This window comes from Equus quagga, chromosome 8 (genome assembly GCF_021613505.1).
Source record: "Equus quagga isolate Etosha38 chromosome 8, UCLA_HA_Equagga_1.0, whole genome shotgun sequence".
In the NCBI taxonomy this organism is placed as follows: Eukaryota; Metazoa; Chordata; class Mammalia; order Perissodactyla; family Equidae; genus Equus; species Equus quagga.
Genome location: NC_060274.1, coordinates 81,895,563 through 81,915,689, shown reverse-complemented (window position 1 = coordinate 81,915,689; position 20,127 = coordinate 81,895,563).

Genomic DNA, 20,127 nt, shown 5'->3' with positions numbered 1-20,127 from the left:
GCGGGACTGCGCGGGGGGACGGTGCAACCGGGAGCGGGACTGCGCGGCGGGCGCGGGGCAGCGGTCGGGGGGCGAGGACGCTGCCGTCCCCAGCCCTCCCGAGAGCTCAGGTCCCGCAGAAATGTGGGCAGAAGGCGGGAAACGCTGCAGCCGCCTCTCCCCGAGCCCGGCCCGCGCGGGAGGTTGAGGCTGGGCGGCCGCCCCCTTCCCCCGCTCTCTCCCCTTTCAGGGCCTCTTCCGGGCTGGGCCTCCGGAGTCGATTTCCTCGGTTGAAGTGATTTCGCTCGAGTCCGCCCAGCGCGGCTGTAAATCACCCCCCTCCCCGCCCCGGGGGCTGCCCTCCCGAGCCGGGGCGGGGGCGCTGGGACGCCGGGGGCGCGGGGCCCGGTCCGCGGCCGCCCGAGGCCCGCGGCCGCAGCTGGATCTGCCGCCCCGGCGAGGCGGCGGGGGTTAAACTCCGTGGATCAATCAATCAAGTCCCCGAAACCCCGAGCGCCGCCCGCCGGGCCTGCTTTGTGTCTCGCCCGCCGCCTGCCCGGGGCCTGGGAAGCCGGCCTGGCCGCTCGGAGTCTGGGGGGCGCGGCGGTTCCCATGAGGGGCCGAGGGGGCCTGAGAACCGTCCCACCCGCCCCACTCTGTAACGGGGGTAACTGAGACCGACGACAAATCTCCGTGCCGCTCGCCCCCTGATTTGATGGCTCCTTTGCGTCTTCGAACAGAATAAGGCCAGCTCCTGAATCTTTCCCGGCGGCTAGGGCCCTCAAACCCTGTCATCCCAGAAAAAGCAGCGTGACCGGGAGTGGGGAGATTAGTCAATAGCAACCAGGGACCCCGAGCTAATCACATCATCTCTCTGGGCCTCAGTTTCTCATCTGTAAAACGAAGTGGCTGCTTTAGGATCTCTGCCCTTTTTGTCCAGCTCTGATGTTCTTTTGTTTGGGGTGGAGAAGCCTGAATCTTTGTTGCTTGATGGGTTTCCAGAAGTTCCCTTTTCCTCCACGTTTATTGTTCCTCCAGCCCCCTCCCTCCCCACACTCCAGTTGCCTCCAGAGCGTCCCAGAGAGCAGCTCCATTCTCCAAGGGCTGGACCCTTGAACCCTTGAGGAGCTGAGCCCTGGCCGTGTTTGTTTCGAAGAAGCCACCAGGGGGCGATAGAGCCCAAGGATAGAGTAGCCAGGCCCCGCGAGGTCTGTCCAAAAGTTTGTCAACTCGGTGTGGATTCCTTTTTGTATTTGTGTGACTTGTAAATGGCACAGAGTTATTTCTTTTAAGATCCCATTTGGTCATCAGCGTTGAGACAGATGGATGCAGCCCGGGGTTCATGGGAAATGAGGTACAAAAACACTAACGAAGAAAGAACAGGCTAACCCATCCCCAAGGCCCAGTGGCAGAGCGAAATGGAGTGAACGTGCAAAATGCGAACTTTAAATGCAAAGTTGGTTCTGAGGCCAGGCACACTTAGTGGGCTCGCAGGCTCGGAGAAAGCAGTGGAGACAAGTGCCAAAAGGCACTGAAACAGCGAGGACGCATACTAGTGTATTTCCCCCCAATATTTTGCAAATATCGGATTCATTTTGGGATCGCGATGGGGGTAGGCTGACGGGGAGGGAGAAAGCAGAGAAAAGCAGTTAAGAGAGACATTCTCAGGGTAGGAGAGGAGGTGGGATGGTTTAGGTTAGCGAACCCCAGTGCAGCAACCTTCGTTAATTCTAGAAAGTTTCTTTCTGCGTATAAGAGAGAAGAGCCACGTCGCTGCCCCTGACTCCCACCGCAGTGTCGGATGGTTCTTTCATTCGTTTCCTGCGATAGTTTTACAGCACGGATTAGTGGGGCCTCAGAGGAAACCGGGGCGTGTTCACTGCAAACAGCCAAAGGATCTTTAAGAGAAAACGTGTTAGGCTGAAAGAGCATCTTTTCCCACATGTGCAAACCTCTTGGATTGTGTTTGCTTTCAAAGTCCATAAATGTTTTTATTAAACTATATCTTTCTTGTGGTGCCTGCGTATATAAAGTACTCACAGCATATGTAAACGCTTCCATTTGGGTCCTCCTCTAGGAAAACTTTGTAACTCCGCAGTAAATATTTGCTCTAGGGTGAACCTTGGCAAGCAAGAGCCGAAGTCTAAAATCTGGTTTCACTGTATGTGTTTGTATGCACACGTGTATGTTTTAACAGGATATATATATATATAAATTTTCATATAAATACGTGAAAATTTGCGGGAGAGCTTGGTATCTTTACTTCTTTGCTGAACATGGGGAGGTATATTGAGTGTAATTACTTGGGTGAAATTTTAATATTAACAGATTCTCTTTCAAATTTGATTCTTCCTTGTGTCTGCCAGTCACCTCCCCCCATCATGTCAATTAAATGTTCTTGCAATGTCACCTTTTTTTTTTTTTAAGGATTGGCACCTGAGCTAACATCTGTTGCCAATCTTTTTTTTTTTTTTCTTCTTCTCTCCAAAGCCCCCCAGTACATAGTCGTATATTCTAGTTGTGAGTGCCTCTGGCTCTGCTATGTGGGACCCCCACCTGAGCATGGCCTGATGAGCAGTGCTAGGTCCGCGCCCAGGATCTGTGTTCAGGATCCACGTCTGAAGTGGTGAAACTCTGGGCCACCGAAGCAGTATGCAGAAACTTAACCACTTGGCCACGGGGCTGGGCCCACAATGTCACCCTTTATAACAGCCTTTAATGTAGTGATTTTGGAGGTATATTTTGAAGAAATTGTGTAGTTTTCGCTTCCTAAATTCTGTCTTAATAACAATGTAAACATCAAACAAATCATGATCTTTATTGTTCTTTTTATGTTTATAGTTTCATTTTCTTCAACGTTTTCATTTGTAAGTTGTGCCAAAAAATTTCAGAGGGAAAAATGAGGACGGCTCAGTAGCATGGCACACGCAGCACCAGGATTCTGGATTCTGATCCCTGGAGGAAAATTTGAATTGAAGCTACTTCGCTGTAATGAAAGGGACTTTAGTTTTATGAAGACATTGGATCTGCTGAGGTTGATTAAAGAGAACTCCGGAAAGTTGTTTTAAAATATGAAAACTGCTGGACTAGAGCTGTGTGTTAGTTAACTTTGAGGGAATTATTTGGAGTTGTTAACTCAGTTCAGCCTGGTGAGTCCTGACATAGTCACCGCAGGTGTGTGGCCTCCTGGGTCTCTACCCGAATCTGAGCCTCAGAAGCAGGGGACCTCCTGTGGTAGCTGAGGGCACCCCCCATTCAAGAGCCAGTCTCTTCTTTCTTTCTCTCCTTTTTCCTTTTAGATAACAGTAGAAACTAAAAGGAGAAGGCTATTGTGAGTGGAAAATTCAGAGTTCAGCTCTTTCCTTCTCCTGTCCCACAAGGAAGGCGGCCATCACAGATGTGCCTTTTCTGAGAGAGTCCGTCATGGAAGAGCTTAACTCGTTGCTTCTGGCTGACGGGGGACTGTTTGCTGCTTGTTTCTTTTCTTGTCTCTTTTCTTTTCGTCATCCCCTTGCCCCACTGCATTGCAGGGGTGGTCTGTCCTCTGCTCCTCATGTTCATTACCAGGGTTTTCTTTATTCTAATGACCGCTGCAGAAAGAGAATGCAGCTCTGAGCAGGGAGAAAAAGGGAGCCGAGGTGTACACGTTTGCTGTGGGGTGGGCTGGCTGTTAAAGTTGGAGTAGCCTTTGGCCAGAAAGCCGAATGCCCACCTCCCCCTCCTGTGAAAGCACCGTCCCTGGAAAACATCATGTGGATCTGAGTCACTCTCTGGAGGACCTGCTCCTCCGAGTTTGGTTTGGCAGTTCAGGCAGACGTAATCCTTCCTTTCACATTTTCCCTGCCCTTTTGAAGAGCAATCATTTTCAGTCTCCTCACGCCAGCGGTACTTGGAGAGATGACCTAGAACGACATGGAGGAAGTCCCTTTGGCATGACCTTTTGGGACCTGACAATATTTCAGGCTGTCCCAAATGGGGACTGCACTCTTTGAATGAGGTGTTATACAGATGTGTGAGTGAATCCATGGGAACAGAGGCTGGCCATTGCTGGTGTTGGGGAGTCAGAGAATTCTGAGATACGTGGGCCGTGTGAGTCTAAAAAAGGCAAGATGACCTTTAGGTGCAGCTGGTGTGTGCTGTTGCCCCTGAAGTGGCCTCAATTCACCCATACTTGGAACTAACTGAAGTTACCTGACCACTGAAAGTGTAATACAACTTAGAAGAGGGGCCGAATACATTTTATGGGGGCCGTAGATACGGCTTGAGCAAGCATATTAGGAATCCTTTATCTTTCTAAAAGATGGTAGATGGGTAATTGAATCACCCTTCTGCAGAATTTTTTTCTAGATCATTTCAGTCCAATAGAAATATAATGTGAGCTACATAGGTAATTTTACATTTTCTAGAGGCCACATTTTAAAAAGATAAAAGGAAACAGGTGAAATTATTTTACTATTTTTTATTTAACCCAATATCTCCCAAATATCCTTTCAACATGTAGTCAGTATAAAGTTATAGATGAGATATTTTGCACGCTCTCTTTTTTCCCCTATGTCTTCAGTATCTGGTGGGTACTTTATGCTCTCTAAACATCTCAATTCACCTCTCAAGTGCTCAGGAGCTACATGTGGCGGCGACTACTGTACTGGGCAATGCAGTTCTAGAGAGTTCCAGCTTTGGAAAATCTAGCATGTGCAAAGTCAAGAGCAGTTTTCCTCCCACATTTCTGTTAAGGTCAACAGAACTTTTAAGTATCAGAGAAAAAACTGAAGAAAATAGTTTCTAAAATGGAAATATATATATATATATATTATTATTTTTTTTTTGAGGAACATTAGCCCTGAGCTAACATCCGTCCCCATCTTCCTCTGCTTTATATGTGGGACACCTGCCTCAGCATGACTTGATAAGCAGTGCGTAGGTCCGCACCCAGGATCTGAACCTCTGAACCCCAGGCTGCCAAAGGGGAGCGTGTGAACTTAATTGCTACACCACAGGGCCGGAATGGAAATTTATTTTTGACAGTGTCATTCTACCTTTGAAAAGGAGAGTCCTAGACCCCAAGCCATGAATCTGGTGTTGGAAAGAAGTAGGTGATGCCTTTTAGGGATTTTATTCTATTTTAAAATGCTTATCTTTAATTATAAATGAATTCCTGCTTGTTATAGAGCACCTAGACAGTACAAACTATAGAAAATAATAAAAGTCATCTAGGTATAACCCCGCCCCTCATCTGTGGATAACCACCGGTCAGAGTTTTGGGGTGCTGCTGTCCTCATATACAGATTATTTCCATAGTGGTGATTATACTGCAAATGCACTTGTCCATCTTCCTTTTACTCCTTTAGTGTTAGATCAGAGGCATCTCTATATGTTGTTAAAAGCCCTTCGTAAGCATAATTGTTAGTATCGGGGTGGTATTCCATTCATCTGGGTGGGCCATAGTCTACTGAAGTTGGTGACCTTTGATAGGGTAAAGGTTGCAGTAAGCTCACTAATGGTGTTGGGGACAAAAGGACTACTTTATGGAAGGGCACCCAACAGTGTGGCCATCCTCATCCCTCCTGTGGGGGGCTCTCCTAGCGTGACTGTAGTTACCCCAGGCAACCAGAACCCCTTCTACATCTCTGCTTACTTTTTAAAGAATAGATGTAAGTATCTTAGAAAATAATCGCCCCTCCCCGTGCCCAGGCATCCACCCAATCAATCTAGATATTTGGTTACTATTTTGACGCATTTGGATTATGACTTAAGGTTAAAAAGTAAATTTTTCCAAAGAGATTTTGAATTGAAAACAGGAACATTATGAAGATACTCATATAGTGTTTTCTTTCTCTCTTGTTGAATCCGTGCCCCCTAAGAAATCACAGGACCCACTAGGGACAGGTACTGGGCCATCTTTGGTTAAATCATAGTTGGATTTATTTTTGCTTCCCCTTTTGGTCCTCTTTCCCACCATTTGTCATTTTCACAGACTTTCATGACATAAATCTTGTGGAATGTTGGCTATGCACATAGCATGAAGAATTCAAACTCTCCCGTTTCGGGCGGGTTGGCCAATGTAAGCAACAGAGGGTGGCAAAGATTGGGGACAGATGTGACTGGAAGAGGCAGGGGTAGAGGGACTCTGGAAAGAACACACGATGTATGAAAACGACAGCTTTGAGGTTGCTCCACTTCTGGAAGTTTAGCCAAGGGTGACAGCAATTGACTGATGAGTACCAGGTAATAATAAAGTCCACTGGAAGCTGCACAGTTATGAACTGTCATTAGTATTTTTTTTCCATCTATAGGCAAAGGCCTGTAGACTGTCTCTAACCTTAGTTTGCTTCTCTTGACACAATCCTGATTTGGTGTGGTGCCCGGATGTTGTATTCTTATCTGAGAATCTAGAGACCTGCCCTGAAGGAAAAGCTCAGACAGAGCACTTCTGTGGCAGGGCTCTCCTCTCACTGAGCTCGGCTCCCCAAACTTCCAAGCACAACGGGGCTGGTGGGAGTCTCTGGCAACCTTCTCTTTGGCCTCCCATCTTCTGTCACTAAAGAGCATTTTCCTTGAGTTGTTGAAGAATTTGAAGGCACACAAGTGCTGGGGGGATTTTATTAAGCTGGCAAATATTATACAAGTTTACTTAAAACCAGTGGCTCTTCCCTCTCTCAATCCGGCAGCGTTTACACTCTTTTTCTCTGGAGCTCTTTTTGGCCCAAGCGATTCAGGGCAGAGAGTTTGAAGGGTATTTTGTTTCTGAAGTGGGCAGTCTGTAAAATAGTGGACCTTTTAACATTGCACTGACAGACACTTTCAGGGCTAATATAATTGATGTATTCATAGGAGCTTAAGCAAAATAGCTTTCCAAAAGGGAGAAAAACTTGTCTTTTCACCTAAGCACTGACCGATTTGTGGTTTGGATGCTTACACGAGATATTAAACAGACCCGATGGAAAAGGTTTGCTCGCCTCAAGTTTGACTTTCCCTCATCTTGTAATTTTTGGCCTCGAGTCAAGTTTTCATCCATTCCCCTGCACTCCTTGGGTCGAGGCCAGCGCCACGGGCTTGCTCTCTCCATGGTGTTGACAGAGTGTTTTTCAGCTGTACCAAAGGCCACAGATTTTATGTCAGACTTCAAGATGCACAGCTTGATAAACATGTCTGCCTCTGGCGATTGGCAGCATTCTTTCTGGAAAAGAAAACAAAAATTGTTTTACATAAATAAGGGAAGTGTATGAATAGCATAGAATAACACGGCTGGAAGGTGCGCCTGAGTCCTGAGCTTTTTTGCAGTATGTTTTGCTCTTTAACTGGATTTATTTTTGAATTCTCTTTTCGCCCCACTGACATCTGATTGCTTTCAGCAACCGTATATGTCTGGTCCTGTAACGAATAAACAAATCAACAACTGATCTGTTTGGAAAGTGGGAGAGTGGTAAATAACTCCAGGACGGTGTTTTGAAAAAGTATCTTAGCTTTCCGTGGATATTGCATTTTTCATGCTGGATGAAATGGCTAACGCCAAAACACCTTCCATTCACTATAGTTTAAGGAAACTCCACGATGCTCTCTGGTATTCTCTAATTGAGTTTTCTCTACATTGACTTTTTTCCCTCGGCCAGGTATCAGGCCACAAAATTTGAGTAGGGGATCAGCACGAGTGTATGGTGCAGAACTCAACTCTGTGTGAGCTGGGAAACTCATCTTTTTAGCGCTGCAGGCAGCTCATTACTGACTGCCACAATCAGAGGACTGGATAGCTTCTTCTGACAAGTTCCGATAATCGGAGAGGATTCTCAGCTTCCCACCTGGACTTCAAAGTCTCTTGTTGGGAAGAAAGAGGGAAAAATACATCCCGGTAGTCAGCACCCTCTTCTTCAAGCTGCTTTGTCATTGAGCAGATGCCCTGGAAGCCTGAAGCTAACACTGACTTCTTCAGGTTGAACCTCCTTTTGGAAGATTGATGAGATGCTGAAGGACTCTTCAGCAAGCTGGGGGAGCCTCTTGGATCCGTGCTGGCTCACCTGGATGCCGGCTGCTGAAAGACGCAGGCTGTCAGGACTCTTGGCGACTGCTCTGGGGATTCCTCAGTGGCACTTAACATTAGCCACCCCTCCCCCAGACCCTTCTGAAAAGCCCAGCACCAGACTTCTGATGTCATTGCACACCTATGATTAAACACCAGCCTGGAGAGCAGCCCTGTGACAGGGAGGGTCATCAGTAATGGGTCTAAGAGGAGTTTCAAGGCCCGGGGTGATATTTTATTCATTATCAACGTCAATTGAGGAACTGTGAATCTGTCTGTTGGTTGGTAGCACTTTATATGATACCTCCTCAGGGTCAATGCAGAAGCCCACGGCTTCTGGAATGCAGCTTTTGTTTGGTGAGTGTGTACGTGTGGTGTAAACACCTGATATTAGTACCTTATCAGGTAATAGAGCTGGATAGAAACGAAATAGTTCATCACTCTCAAGTGACTTTAGGGAGCTGCATCAAAGATAAAAATGGTTGATTCCTAGACGTGATAATTCATACATGCATACATAGAGATACGTGTATATGTGTGCATGTATATACACACATCTTTCTATGTTGCTGTTTTTTGATGTTTTAGAATGAGCTCTGAATGTAGGGCACCCTCTGTCACATCTCGAAGACTTGTGTGCACCTGTTCTACCTGTGGAGGGCAGAGTTCCTAACCTGGGGTGACGCTCAGTGGTCCATGGGTGGGCCTCAGCAAGGTCTGGGAATCCCTATGATTGTAGGTAAATCTTTGCATGAGGGGCTAAGTCACTCAACCTCTTCAAGCTTTTCTCTTCATCTGTGAGGTGAGGGAAAAGAATGCATGCCTCACTGGGTTAATGCAAGGATTACATGAGACGATGTACGCAGAGTACTTAATGCCGCCATGCCTGCCCCAACGTGTTCTGCAAATATTTGATGCTATTAATAGAATTATTATGTTTTTATGATGTGCCTAGATTTTTGCCAAATTTTCAGAGAGAGCTTTGGACCAAACAGTTTAAGAACCACTGTCTTTGGGGGCTGGCTTGGTAGCCTAGTGGTTAAGTTCACGTGCTCTGCTTCAGCGGCCTGGGGTTGGTGAGGTGGCATCTTGGGTGCAGACCTAGCACCACTTGTCAAGCCAGGCTGTGGTGGCATCCCACATAAAATAGAGGAAGATTGGCACAGATGTTAGCTCAGCGACAATCTTCCTCACAAAACAAAACAAAAAACAACAACAGTAACAACAAAAGACAAAAAACTCCAAATAAACAAGACCCACTGTCTTTGATGGAGCCACTGGAGGAGAAATCTTCCACAGAGTCAAACTTACGTTGTCAGAAAGATGAAGACGTGATTCGTGAGGTTGACCAAAATGGGAAAATTCATATGCTCCCCAGGAAACAGGCAGATTCGGCCAAGGTTTTATGTCACTGCTGTTTTTCTCCCACCTTCTGTTAGTTGCAAAATTATTTTTCCTTACTCTCCCTACTTTTTTTTTTCTGAGTAAAGTCCACAGGGCGTGGGCTCCCCTTTTGTACATAAACAAATCCTGTTTTCCCACGTCTTGCATTCTTTTGGTATCTTGGCTATTATTCTAATAATATCTTTTTAACATTTAGTTTCATTTCATGATTATAAAATGAAAATTTCAACTGTAAACTGCGGCTTTTCTTGTGACATAAGTAACTGTTGCTGCTTCCACTTTATAGGTTTGCAAACGGAGCTGGAGGAGGGCACATTTTTATATATGTACTAAGTCAGAAGTAGTTACTCTCAATTCAGGTTAGGGCAAACCCATGTGCCAAGGAAAACATCACAAAGGGGGCTCCCCATGGTCCGGTGGCCCCAGGAATCTATTTACCACAAACTCTGTCGGGGAGGAAATGTCTCCCTCGTGTCGTAAATCTGCAGACCCTGTAGATACGGCTGAATGGTTGAAACTACACTCCGATAGTCTCCATGATTTTTCACATGGAAATGAAGACCAATAGCTGTGAAAGTTACAGAATACCAAATTACATGTAGTAAAAATAGACAGTCAAGCCCTTCATCTAAAAATTAACTTAACTGCTTGAGGAAAGATATGGTTATAAAGTTAAATGGCGTAATTTCGTGTATGGAAATGGCTGTCCTGTCTTATATTTAAAATTTACCTTAGGACATAATTACCTCTCCACAAAGCCAATTTCTAAATGGGAAACATTCCTCTGGCTGGATGTTCTTTCCATTTCTTGGGGCCCTTGTGGAATAGAACTACTCAGTGATCCAGGGAGAAAGTGTCGGTGCTCAGGAACAAACTTCCTCAATGACATGCTCACTGGAAACGGGCCTCATTCATCATTATCTGTTCTCATCTCCAGGCGGCCCGCCAGATTTCCATCCTATGGAATTTGGTGGGAATTCTCCTCTGAGAAGGCGGTTCTAGGGAGGGAGAAACTGACCCAGTGTGCAGAGGGGCCTCTGGTGGAGCTGCCGAGGAGGAGACCAGAAGGATCCCTGTGTAGTCAACTCGCTGTGGCTTCCCTTGTGTCTTCTAGCTGACTTCAGAGCCCAGCAGTGTTCTAAACGCAGGACTCCATTGTGGACAAGCAAGATGCTAATTCAGGATCATTTTGCAAATGGCATTCTGTCTTCCTATTTGCAATGACATCGTTTCTCTTTGGCATTCAGTTCATCAAGCCTTCCTTGTTTCTGCTGCTCTTCATGAGCCCCGTGGAAAAGTCTGCTGCTGATTTTGTCTGAATTTTTATTATGAAGGAAGCTAAGGTCTTTTGTGTTCTTCTAATCTTAATGAGAGAGGCAGTCCCGTGCAATAACATCATGGCTTATAATGCTAAATATCTGTGCTTATTCCAGTTCCTTGAGTCCCAGAGTCAGAGGAAGGAGCTGCTTTGTTCATGCATGATGCATTTGGCCAGCCCCTGCTTCATGAGAGGCACTGTTCTGGACACTGTGGACACTGTAAAGATGAGCGGGACCTGGATCCTGCTCTCAAGGATGCAGACGAGGTGGTGAGGATGAGGCACATGCCTGTCGAAGCATAAGGCAAGCCTGAATATGGCATATTGGTGAGATGCAGAATTCCTGTGGAGGGTCAGAGTCAAGAGAGATTGCTTGTAGCTTTGCGATGGGCGAGGCTTCTTGGAGGCAGTGGCATCTAACTAGGTGAATACTGTAGGCAGATGCAGAAAAGGTGATACAAAGTGGCAGTGGGATCATGACTTTATATTCTTTGAAAGAATAATTCTAGGTACTTACATTCTTTATGGAAATTAGAGTTGTGTGATGATCAGAACAGACCTTTCTTTCAACTTCGATCTCTAGATTCTTTTGTACAAGTCACATAACTTTAAAGCAAGAAAGTGTAAAAATAAAAAATGCAAGGCAGAAGAGCATATCAACATGGGTGTTATGGGTCATAAAGGGCGTCCCTTCCACACTGGAGAAACTCATCAGGTCATTAAGCCAGATAAAGATAATCTCTGGAGTTAAAAAACTTGACCAAGATTTCAAAGTCCTCCATCTCCAAATGGCTGTCATGTGCCTCTACCTGTTTATAGAAGGAATCGCAGGGGAATAAGGCAATCATCCTTTCCCGGAAAGCAAGAAGGATGCATTTCCTGGCACTGTAAATAGAACCTCTGTGAGTCTGGCCACCCCCTCTTCTCAGTAGACGGCAGACGGTGGATGGTAACAACCCCTGTCTTTTGAGCAGGAATAATTAATGGAGTAAGTGTAGGTTTGTGGCTTGCCAGCAGCCAGGCTAAAACTGCTTGTCCATTTCAGCTTTCGCCTAAACCACAGGGACACTTACTTCCTGAGTCAATGGTGAACCCGCAATGCTAACAAAAGACCCCCATTGATCATAGCCCGCTAGTAATTGCTGCCAGTGTGAGGCTGTCTCTCACAACTTGTTGACATCTCTTGACAATTTAAATATGGCTGATGCTAAAGACCTGAAGCCATCATAACGCAGAGAGGGGAATGAAAGGGCAAATATGAACTTTTCCACCAAACTCAAGCTCAGGATGCAAAAATGCATCACTAGTGATAACATTTCAGTTGTGCGCGAGGAGCCGTTGCAGTGCAGCCTCCAGGTTCTGCTTGTGCTGAGAGGTTGCTGGTAAACTAACTCTCAGTGGGTCCCGGTAACTTTTCATAGACAAGAAATCAGGAGGCAGTGGGAATCTAATAAGACATGAGCCTCCCCTTGAATATTAAAACAGGGGTGTGTTAGGAGCCACCGGAAGGGAAGGTCTCATACCAGGGATGGGGGTGGAAGTCGACATCCTGCATCCGGAAAACTGCTTTGCAATTCTTTCGGACTCAGAGCTCAGCAAACTGTCCTGAGGGCTCAGCAAACTGTGGCCTTGGGTCACATCCAGCCTAAGGCCTGTTGTAAATAAAGTTTTACTGGAACACATCCACGCTCGCTTGTTTACGCTTGTTGACTGCTGCTTTTGCTCTGCAAGAGCAGAGCACGTAGTTGCGACAGAGAGGGGATGAACTGCAAAGCCAAGAATATTTCCTTTCTATGCTTTACAGAAAAAGTTTGCCGACTCCTGCTCTCGTGTATGAGGCCTGATGACGATTTTCATAGTAAGTCACCAAACTGAGCTTTCGGTAGGAAGTTCTTTAATCTTAGAGAAGCTGCGCAATTAAATGTGGACTTTGAGGCCTAGAAAGCTCGGCCTGGGAGAAATGAGGGTAGAGTCTAGCCTTGTTATGAAAACTTGAACACTCTTTTGCATTATTCTGATTCTATTTCCCTGAGATAATAGTGCCTCTTGAATTTTAGGGAACATGGGAAAACTGATGGAATCTTATATCCCTTGGCCCTCACAGGCTAAACTGCTGATTTCTTAATGTAAAAGGAGGTGTAAAAGCTGAACACAAGCTTTTGATTGGCGTTTGGTTTTGATGACTATAAAAATTTGCAGTGCCACAGGCAAATTTAGTAAAAGTTAGGCATCCTCGTTCTGGCATATACCATAGTTAAATCCAAACTTTCTGGACTGCTTAGAGAAAGATTTCTTGTTTATAGCTGGGAGGGAATTAACTTTTAAAGTGCCAGATTGCTATAAATGTTAAAATGTTAGTAGTTGTTTGGGTTGAAAGCTCTCTAAAATGTACTCTTAGTATGAAAGTCCCCGATTTAGGTCTGTCACCAACATGGCACTGAATTGAGACCCAGCACTAGAGGCTCCCCTTCTTTCATTTTCTACCCCCAACCTCATAAAACTCTCACACACGGAGAGAAGATGTGCTTTGCCTTGGATGAAAAGCCATTAGGCTGTTGTGTCAAGAAAGATTCTGAGGATGCATCCAGGAGCCGTTGGAAAGAGTTCTGTGATTGATGATTGATGCCTGTGATGATTAAAGAGGGAGAGTTTTATAGTTCATGGTACATAATTCTTATTCTTGCTCTCTGGCTTCGGGGCTCTGAAATGCAGAGTGGTCTTTTGTTTCTTTATTAGCTCTCTTCTTCATTGTCAGCAGGACTGAGATTCAATGTCCCTGTACTGGGTCTTATCATCACTTGTATTCTGTGATCTCTGGCTGCTTCACTTCTCTTTCTTCCCCCCTTTCTATGTTTGTTTATTTTTCTCAACTCCTCTGACTGTAACGACTTCTGTTGAGAAGTCTATCTTTTAGACACTTCTGGCCAATGAGGGTCCTTCTTTCTGCTCCGCAAGGCCAGCACATGTAGGAGTGTGGATTGTGATGGGGACAAGGTTGCCTGGACAAAGGGTGTGAGTGGAGGCTTCAATCCAGAGTGCACGCCACTCCTTTTGCATTTATTAATGTGCATTCTACTTTATGGAAGGCCCTTCCCTTCTCCTTTTCTCTCTTTTTATCCATTACTCATAGATTCCTATTTATTAAATGGATTATAAGCCATTTTGTTTTGCTGCTCAAGTTGTCCCAGATTTGCCCAGTGGGAACCCTTTCAAGTTGCCCCAGATTTGCCCAGTGGGAACCCTTTCAAGTTGACCCCTCTGTTCTTCTGACGCATCTCTATCACTTTTGTGAGCACTTCCTTATTGGCACAACAAAATATTCCAGACTCATCTTTACCTTCCCTGCCCCAGCCCTGGAATCAGCTGTTTCGGGTTCCTTTTAGTTGAGAATGATATTTAGAAACGAAGACAGGGTGCCAGGTATGCTCACAGCTATGGAGTGCAATTGCTTTTGGAATTTAAAAAGATTTAAAAATTATTACTGATATCATGAGTTGATACTGTTACTTCCGATTCCAATCCAGCCCCATAAGGTTCTTCTTTGCTTCCCCCATTCCATTTTTGTGTTTCTTTTCTTTACAGTTAGAACCCTGACTTTCAACAACATCAACTCATTTACTCACGTGACCACTTCTGACACACATAAAACCCATTCACAACTGCTACCCTCAGACCTCTGTGACAGGCAATCCTGCTAAGGTTTGTTTGCAGTCCTCTCCCCTAGTTGAGGTTCATAGTAAATATTATCAGTTCCTAAGTTACTTGCATTAATTCTTTTTATCCTCCTCCTATTTCGGTGTATAATAGTATTTGTTTGTGATATAGTTGAGTGTATGTATTTTTCTGGTATTGTTTTAGTTTATTTCATCCTTGTTGAATGTGGCTTTTGGTTTTATAAATGACTGTAATGGCTTTTTAGGGGCCTAAATTCTGCTTTGATGTGAGTATCACATCCTCGTATAGGAGTGCAGTTCTGCTTTATGAACAAATCTGAAAACCTTTTTCTTTAATAGGTAAATCAATCTCATTCACATTTATTGATATGATTCATATGACTGGTATGTTTTTAGTTTCGACTCCGTCATATTATTTTGTTATAATTCCTATGTATGTTATGTTAAATTTACTGCATTTCTTTCTCTCCTTGGTGTGTTTTCTTTGCTATATTTAAAAACTTATTTTGGTGTTTAGGGAGGAATGTATTTTTGTTCTAGTGGTTACTCTTATAGCCTTTTGTAAAGTCCTTACTTCCTCTTTTTTCCTCCTTAACACGTTACTCTCTGTTACATCAGTTTCAAATGGTATCTGTGACTTCTACTTACCACCCATATAACAGACCTTTTTTCCCTAATTTCTCCTTTCTCTCTCAATTTTCCTCCCATATTTAAAAATTGCATTCTTTCAACTATATCAGAACTGTAATATTTACATACTTAATTCTCACCCTTGTTTTAAAGCTGGTTCTAGAATTATCAAGTGCTTGCCATCAGTCCTTTTGCCAAAGTTTCTCCAGTGATCTCTTGGTTAGATGACTCTCACCCTCTGGTAGGTTCCTCAGGAACAGCAGGCGTGTACAGTAGTCCGGATTCTTGTTTGTCAAAACAGTTTTTCTAGATCCTTGATATGTGCAGGCGGTGTAGCTGCATATAGAATCCTTGGCTTACGCTTTCTCTCCTTGAGCTTCATGTAAATGCTGCTTCACTATTGCCTTGCTTTGTATGTTGCTCTTACAAGTCTAATGCCAGTATAATTTTCTTACTTTTATAAGCAATTTCGTATTTTTTTCTGGAGGACCTGAGTGTTTTCCTTGTTGTTAAAGTCATTGTCTTTAAGATCTAATAGTTTTACTAGGAGTTGTATCAGGAGTCGATTGTTCTGGATCAGTTTCCCCAGGCACACAAGTTCTTTAAATAAGTAGATTTTCTTTTTGTTCTTTCTTTCTTTCTTTCCTTTTTTTTTTTTTGCTGAGGAAGATTAGCCCTGAGCTAACATCTGAGCCAGTCTTCCTCTACTTTATATATGGGTCACTGCCACAGTGTGGCTGATGAGTGGTGTAGATCCATACCTGGGATCCAAACCCATGAACCCAGGCCACTGAAGTGGAGCGCACCGAACTTAACCACTACGCCACAGGGCCAGCCCCCAGATTTTCTTTTTTATTGTCCCGTATTTCTAGTAAGTTGTCATGAGTTATAGTTTTGAACATTAGCCCTGTTTCATTATTTTGTTTTTCTTTTTAGCAGATCATCTAATTATTCTCATATGAGACCTTCTTTGTCTTCTATTCCTTTTCCTCATTTCTCCTTCATTTCTTTTCCTCATACCCTTCTTTCCTTTCCTTATTTTTATTCTCTTGGTTCTTTCTCTGCCTTTCTACAAAGCCACTTATTTACTTTTCATTTAAATCTGCTCTCCCTGGGGCATGCTGTAGTTTCTGAGATGGCTATGTCTTTTCTTTTTATTTCTTTCCTTAGTAAAATAAATTTTCATTATATTTCTTCCTGCTTTTTGTTCATTTTTATTTTTGGTTTTTGAATATATGAATTTATAGGTTTATTTGAAAATACTCAAATCAATTTGTAGTATTGTCTTACAGAGGTCTTCTACTTTGTGGTTGGATTTTTGGGGGGGAGATTTGATTAACTGAAATACGTTTGATGTTTTTGTTTCCTTCTTCTGTAGTATCATATGCAGTTGGTTGGATTTTTTTTCTATTGCTAGGCATTTTGTAGACAGGTTTTCTGTATCAAAAGCACCATTTTATGTCACTATGATAAAGTTCAGTTTCTTTAGTGGAGAATGTTGGTGATCATGGTGGAAGGGTGGGCTGGAAGTGGCAGGGATGTCTTATTTCTTTTTGTTTCTGCTGGTTTCTTATTTCCCCTTTCTTACTTCTGTTTTGTCCTTCATCTCCAAGGGATGCCACTCCTTATTTACTTTTCTGATTCTTCCCCATAAACAATAATTCTTCAAGGCTGCCAACTCTGTCCTGCTCACTTTCAAGTCCCTTGCCAGCAGCAGGTTCCCTGAACCACTGTTGAATGTTCTGGCAGTTAGTATTGGAATTGCTCTTTCTAGAACTTTCCTTTTTGTCTGTATTTTGTAGATTTTCTCCCTTCTCCTGTTTTTATTTTCTTCGGAGTGTCTTAAGCTTCCCCTTTCTTGCTTTCTGTAGTCATAGGCTTGCAATGATGGTGCCACTCTGTGGGAATTTGGTGCTGATTTCTCTACTTACAGATCATTTGGAGTTAGTGGCATTCTCTACTAGTCATGTGTGGTTTTATTTGTGTTCTTCATTGATTTTTTGGGGGGAGAGGGAAGAATGTGAAGATTCAGATTTAGGTGGTTGTCATCATCCTTCAGACCTGAAATCTTCTCCTCACATTACTTCTTCCTTCCAGACCTGCAGATCAGCTCTGGCTTGACTTGGCTTTGCTGGATTCCACATTTGTTTTCACTCTAAGACCTAGGTTGCAGGAGCAGCGCCTATTTGGGACACACTCTTCTCATGGCAGAGGGCAGGAACAAATAGGTTGACCCAAACTATTCAAACACATTTAAAGCTTCTGCTTAGATGTGGTAGACGTAATATTTGTTCAGATTCCATTGGCAAAGGCAAGTCACACAGCCAAGCATCCCAGTGGGGTCAAGAAGTATACTCCTCCCACATGCAAGCACAGCAAAGGTGAGGAGAGGATTGTATGCTTACAGGGAAGGGAGAAAGGGAGATGCGAAAATGCCCAAGTGCACAGTAAATCTTCAAGTGGGACACTTTATTTAGCAGAATTTCCCAAATTAATTGACCACAGAATCCTTTCCTTGAGGGACAGCTTTTAGGACTCATATTTCCCAGACAACACCTGGGGAATGCTGCTCTGATCCATCTCAAGGTGTTAGAACTGACCTCAGAAAAGACATTCCTTTGAAAGTCTGGGTAAATGGAGTCTATATAGTTCTAAAACTCATGTTTCAGTGAGTGAGAACCGGACATTAAAACCTTCCCATGTCAGCAAGTCCAATGCCTCTTTATTAGCTAACACTTCTTCAGCTTTAAAGGGCTGTAAAAAACAGATTTGGAAAAAATCCTTAAGTTCTCATGCTTTCTGATTCTTGCGGATCATCTGTAATCTTGTTAGGAACCACCCACTCCCCCAACTGTCCTTTCTTTTTTTCCCTCAAATAATCTGTTGCTAAGGAATGATCATTTGCTATGTATTTCTTCAAATAACAAAATCAAGAGTCTCCATCTGGTTGTTTTATGTGTTTTTCGGTATGAGTATTGTCTGTCTCAGATTCCAACATCAGTCAGAGCTGAACTGTTTAACTCACCAGCTGTAGCACCCAGCTTGGTATCAGATATGTGAATGATAAATTGCTTTTAATGATGAAAAATTGCACACATGTGATATGTGCATGACAGAGTATCTTCATTCTGTGGGCTTTATGGAAAGCAGAGAAATAAAACTTAAATTAGGAACACATATTCTTTACAGCATAATGTAAGTGTCTCGTAACTGTGAAGTTATGAGATACAGGTTGTTGGGCTAAAAGACAAAATGGAAACAAGAGAATCCTCATTCGAGTCCCCAGCTTGGGGGTTAACTTGGGCAGTTTATTGTTCGTCAGTCTTCTCACCTGCAAAATGAGATACTACATGAGGCCTTGAAGAAATTCTGCTAATGAAGACTAAAATGAGAAGAAAAGTGTTGCAGAAGGATGGAAATGTGCCACACAGCACTGTTTAAGTTGCATTCATTTTCTTTTTATCCCAAATACGTGATCTTTCAAGGCTTTTTTCCGAATGTTTTTATTGTGGTAAAATATTTATAACATAAAATTTGTCATTTTAATAATTTTCTTTTAAAGATTGGCACCTGAGCTAACATCTGTTGCCAATGTTCTTTTTTTCTTCTTTTTTTCTTCTTCTCCCCATAGCCCCCCAGTACGTAGTTGCATATTCTAGTTGTAAGTCCTTCTAGTTGTGGCATGTGGGATGCCACCCCAGCGTGGCCTGATGAGCGGCGCCACGTCTTCACCCAAGATCTGAACCTGCGAAACCGTGGGTCACCCAAGCGGAGCGGGTGAACATAATCACTTGGCCATGGGGCTGGCCCCTTATTTTAATAATTTTTAAGCGTAGAATTCAGTCACATTACATTCATATTGTTGTGCAACCATCACCACTATCCACTTCCAGAATTTTCCATCATCCCAAACAAAATCTCTGTACTCATTAAACAAAAACTCCCCGTTCCCTGCCCCCCTCAGCCTCTGGTAACCTCTGGTCTACCTTCCGTCTCTATGAATTTGCCTATTCTAGGTACTGCATATAAGTGGAATCATACAATATTTGTCATTTTCTGTCTGCTTATTTCTCTTAGCATAATGTTGTTAAGGTTCATCCACGTTGCCACATGTATCAGAATTTCATTCATTTTTATGGCTGAATATCACTCATTGTACTTATATACCACATTTTGTTTATCCGTTCACCTGTTGACAGACACTTGGGCTGTTTCCACTTTTTGTCTATTGGGAATAATGCTGCTATGAATATTGGTGTGCAAGCCAAGCATTTTCCAGAAGGTTCTAGTCCAGCTTTGCAGTCTTAAAGTCCTAACTCGCAGTTGGGTGGACGTACAGTGTCTGGCAAATAAAAAAGCGCCATTGGCAGCAGGCAAATGGTTAAAGTTCTGGCTTGAAATTTTATAGGCTTAGTTTCTCTCTTTCTTTTTCCCTTAGGGCAGATCTTTTCCTGGAATCAAGTTCAGCTCTTAGAACCACCCCATGGGTGGCTGAGGGGGTGCCGCAGGCAGACAAAGCAAGAAAGCCAACTGAATCCTGCTCCTTCTATATTAATGGGGCCATTTGCCGATGTGGGATTGAAAGAATTACAATCGAGTGACAGTTGTTTAATATTCTAATTACATAAACTTTCTGTATTATGGTTTTGCCATTTGACATGTTACATTTCATAATGTGATTGAATTTGTATGTTGGAACTACGTATATTAATGGAGACTGACACAGTTCTATTAAGAATTTGTTAAGCTGACTGAGGTGGGAAATCCATGGTGATAGTTTGGGGGAGGTGGAAGTACAAACTGACCAGCGTCTTTTCCATTTAAGTTCCACAAGGAAATTTCTTGGAGATGAAATCCTTGTTTTCACTCATTTGGACACATTGTGCAATGATTGGATGTGAGATGAGGGAAGACTGGCTCAAAAACAGAAACTCGCAGAGGCCAAAAATCAGAGGAATTGCTTTTTATAGAGATTGTCTGAGGGCAGGGGGAGTGGAGAAAAACACTTAAAGAGTCTGATTTTATTCTCTTTCTTTCACAATGCTTCCCTGGCTGGGGGTATAAATATATACTAGGTAGCAAAACCTTCAGGCGTATATCCTCTCTGG